Source organism: Populus euphratica, unplaced genomic scaffold (assembly GCF_000495115.2).
Source record: "Populus euphratica unplaced genomic scaffold, PopEup_1.0 scaffold611.1, whole genome shotgun sequence".
Classification (NCBI taxonomy): domain Eukaryota; kingdom Viridiplantae; phylum Streptophyta; class Magnoliopsida; order Malpighiales; family Salicaceae; genus Populus; species Populus euphratica.
In genome coordinates this window covers 216130-220956 of record NW_011500188.1, presented here as the reverse complement: position 1 = coordinate 220956, position 4827 = coordinate 216130, and the positions used below count along the sequence as shown (strand labels likewise).

At 30.4% G+C, this 4827-nt stretch overlaps 1 long non-coding RNA gene across 1 annotated transcript in view; it reads left to right on the top strand.

The window, feature by feature from the left end:
* LOC105111672 (uncharacterized) overlaps positions 1-784 on the top strand; it is a 1596-nt gene extending 812 nt beyond the window's left edge. Inside the window, exons 2-3 of the long non-coding RNA XR_839641.1 lie at positions 615-731; positions 763-784. This is a non-coding gene — a long non-coding RNA (uncharacterized LOC105111672). The remainder of the gene's footprint in view (positions 1-614; positions 732-762) is intronic.
* The last annotated feature ends 4043 nt before the right edge of the window (positions 785-4827 follow it).

The following is a 4827-nucleotide window of genomic DNA, read 5'->3' as shown; positions in this document are numbered from 1 at the left end:
TGACTTAGAGGAACTAAATTGCTGATATAAAAACTTGGATGTTGGTTTAGAAGCTTCGGAACATAATTTGAACTCATTTCTTCACAAAACCTATTTGCTGGCAGAATTCGGTTGTCATCTTTGAAAAATCATATCTCCCTCATCTGACATCTTTTTTGGCTGAAATTTAGAAAGTTTACAAAGTTTTGAGTCAGGAATCCAAAAAAATTAAGTTTGAACCAATTCGACTTCTATAGCTCCAGATATTCAATTTTGAATGGACAAAGGTCAATAGTGGTAGAATACAAGATTTGACTTTGAAGGATGTGATTTCCATGATCTTTCTCTTTTTATTTTTCTTGTATTACATTTCCAGAAAGGTATGGATGTTAGCTTTTTAGTGCCACTAGAATCACTTCATTTCAATCTCTAGAACTCACACTCTGCACAAAACATCGACTGAACATCAAATCTGTCAATTACCTCCAATTTACTTCTTTTTGCATTTTTCATCCAAAAGTGCCTTCAAAACATAAAACAAAAAATATAAAGACATTTTACATATAAAACAGGAACAAAACATTAGGTAAATGTGAGTGAAATTATTGAATAATATGGTTACATCAGAAATTAAGGCTGATTGGAAACTTTATGAATGCTCCATTATGGCAGATGGGTGGTCAAATAGAAGAAATGTACCAATTGTGAATTTTCTTGTTTATTCTCCAAGAGGTACCATATTCTTGAAGTTAGTTAACACTTCGGGTCTTCGAAAAGATAAAGAGACATTGCTTGAAATGTTTGATGAAGTTGTCATAAAAGTAGGGCAAGAAAATATCGTCCAATTTGTTAGTAATAATGAGTTTGCATTCAAGGTTGCTGGGAAGGCTTTACAACAAAGGTATGGCACTTTTTTTGGTTTTCTTGTGCTGCCCATTGTATTGATTTGTTGTTAGAAAATATTTATGATCCAAGATATTTTCCGATGATTGATGAAACCATTAAGAAGGCAAGAAGCATAACCAAATTTATATATAATCATGCATGGGTTTTAGATTTAATGAGAAAAGACTTTACTAATGAAAATGATATATGTCGTCCTGGCATTACAAGGTTTGCTACCCATTTTTTAAGCATCCAATGTTTGCTTAAGTTTAAGAAAGAGCTTCGACAAATGTTTACTTGCATGAAATGGGTAGAATCAAGTCATGGTAAAAGTAAAGTTGGAAAGGAATTACCTACCATAATTTTACAAGATAAAGACTTTTGGCCTCGATGTGAACATATAGTCAAAGTTAGTGAGCATTTAGTGTGAGTTCTTCGGTTAGCAGATAGTGAAGAAAAACCAGCAATGGGTTATTTATATGAGGCAATGGATAAAGCAAAAGAAGCCATCAAGACAAGGTTGAAAAATAGAGTTTCTCAATATGGACCATATATTCAAGTAATTGATGCTAGATGGGATAAACAACTTCATAATCCAATACATGCAGCAAGTTGTTTTCTTAATCCTGGAATCTATTTTAGGCCTTCTTTTTCAAAACAAAAGGAGGTTACTTGAGGTTTGTTTAGTACAATTACTAGATTGGTCTCTGATTATGACACTCAAGATGTAATTAGTGGCTAACTTGAGGAGTATAAGAAAGCAACTAGTGATTTTGGCATGCCCCTAGCTATTCGTGAAAGAGAAAAGTTAAATCCAGGTAATAACATTTTGTTTCGTAAATATAATATTGTTTTGTATTTATAATATCTGATTTATTAAACTTTTTTCTTATCTAGTTGCATGGTGGGAGCAATTTAGCAATGATACCGAAGAACTTCAAAAGTTTGCAATTCGAATTCTTAGTCAATGTTGTAGTGCAACTAGATGTGTAAAAATGTGGTTTATATTTGAATCCATTCATTCTAAAAGGCGCAATAGGCTAGAGCATGAAAGATTGAGTGATCTAGTATTTATTCATTATAATTTGAGGGTTCAACAAAGGTAAAATATTGATATTATCATATTAATAATAATATTAAAAATGATTATTACTATTTTTATTAACAATGATATTAATTTTTTTTAAAATTAAATTTATCACTAATATATATGTGGTTTATATTCATGTTGTTTTTTGTAGGAATTTGAGCAAAATAAGGGATGCTTTAGATCTCATTAGCCTCGATAACATTAACCTATTGAATGAATGGATTTGTGAAATGATGGAGATGATATAAGTTGGGAGACTATAGAAGCACCTTTATCTACTTTGACTTTAGAGGATGAAGAGACATGTTTTGATGAAGAGAATAGTGAGCTTGGTGGAAATGATGGACCATTAGAATGTCTAGCTGATGACTTTCCCTACAAACCACCACAAGATCAAGATCTTTATTTTTATGTTAATGATGGAGATAATATTTGATTTATGTTTATTTTATGTTAAAACATTTTACTTTCATAATATTTTGGTATTTTATTTAAGTTGAATTACTTTAAGACTTTAAATTAAAGTTATATTCAATCTTGACTATTTAGAAATATTTTAAATTTTAAATTTATGTTGCTTGACATTATGTTTGTACTTTGTAATGTATAATTTATCTTGAATTTGAATTATATTTATTGAACATAAATATATAAAAATAAAGATTAACTCGGCACCCATCTTCTATAAAATATTTCACTTGTTTGTAGAGGGAGTCAATAAGAGAATCATGTCTTCCAATACTTATTTAGCAAGCCCTTATGTTATCCTCACTCAACTTTAACTATGATATCACAAGCACATGCCTCAAGTATAAATACAGCCAGTACTTCTAGATGAGCATATAAATCATTTTACAAAAAGTTCAAGGCTAGATGGTCCATTAAACAGATAAAGCATTAAAAAAGTAATTCTCCATAATCCCTTCCACACCAGAAGTTGACAATGACATGATGTTAAACCTTGAGATAGAGGGTACTACATATAGTGCTCATTTTTATAGAGCACAGTATAACCAAATATAGACACAACTATATTTAATAGTTCATAAGCTCTCTAGATCTGAACCTCAACAGCCTATTCTTCATTTATTATGTATGTTAAGTAACTTTGTAAGCTATAAAATTCTTTTTCAAGATCAAAAACCTTACTATAAAATACTTTAGCATTGTCTTTATCCATGACAAGAACCGTACAAAGGCAGGCTTTTTCACCAACTAATTGAATTAGATTATATAGCATACCTTAAGTTTGAGCTTCTGAATTGGAATATGGAAAGCCAATCATATTCGACCTGTTTTAGCTAATTATGCTATGTAGTTCTTGTAGTTGAATTATTCTAGTAACTTTTCTCTATATCCCATTATTACTAGCAAAAATTATCTTGTAAAGAAAAATATATGGTTAGGTTTGACGTGTTACTTATCCATAATTTTTTTACTTCACAAAATTGGTTGAATTGATATATCCCCTGAAATGTCACCCTAAATTGAAACAAGCTCAAAAGCTTGGTATGGTCGTATTGTAAAATGCCCTTATTAATATACTATCTATATAAAGATAAAAGAAAGCAATGGTACTCTTATTATATGGTTCTATATGGATTATTGGTAACCCAAAGATGTTTGGAAACTTCAAGTAATAAATCATCAAGGAGTTTGAGATAAAAAAAATATTGGTCATGACCTATTATCTAGGGATTGAGATCAAACAAGTAGAAAATGAAATCTTTATGAATTAAAAAAGGTTTGCAAAAGAGATTCTCAAGAAGTTCAAGATAGAGGATTGTGCAAAAGTGAACGCTCTAGTTGAGTGTGGAGTAAAGATGTCAAAGAATGATGAAAGAGAGAAGATAAACTCTATAACATTCAAGAGCCTAGTTGGGAGTTTGAGATATTTAACATACACTTGTCTACATATTCTATTTAGAATATGACTTGTGAGTGGGTTCTTGGAGACACCAACTATGACACATCTCAAAGCTTTGAAGCAAATTCTTTGATAAATCAAATGTACCATAGATTTTAGCTTATTATATGATTACTCTAATAGTTTTGATCTTATGGCTTATAGTGATAGTAATTGGGTTGGAGATATAAATGATAAAAAGATCATTACAAGTTTTGTCCTCTACATTAGAGACATAACATTCACATGAAGTTTGAAGAAGCAATCTATAGTCATATTATCAACATATGATAAAAAGATCATTACAAGTTTTGTCTTCTACAACATGTGTTTATCATTCCATATGGCTAAAAAGATTACTAAAGGAGTTGTGAATGTCATGAGAAAAGCTTGCATAAATTTATATGGACAACTCATCAGTCATTGCCTTAGCAAAGGATCCTATGTTTCATGATAGAAGTAAGCATATTGACACAAGATTTCATTACTTAAGAGATTATATTATAAATAAGGTAGTTAAAGTGAAGTATGTAAAGACCCAAGACCAAATCGCAGATATTTTCACTAAGCCACTCAAACATGACGTTTTCGCTAAGATGAGAGATATGCTAGGAGTTATAAGAAATCAAGTTTAAAGGAGTTACAGATATTTTCACTAAGCCACTTAATAAAAAAAAATCTTATTGCATTATTGTTCATAAATTTATATGGATAACTCATCTGTCATTGCCTTAGCAAGGTGAAACGACCAAAAGATTGATGTTTTCTCCCAAATGCAAGAGTATCAAAGTAATAAATAACTTGATAAGACTGGGATCGAACCATAAAAAAGTTAATTATATAAATTATAAGCAGCAGCAGCAGCAGCAGCAGCAGCAGCAACAACAATAATAAAGAAAAAAAAAGAAGTTGATGAGAACTTTGAGATAGTAAGATTAATGTAAGGATTAAACAATGATAAAAACAA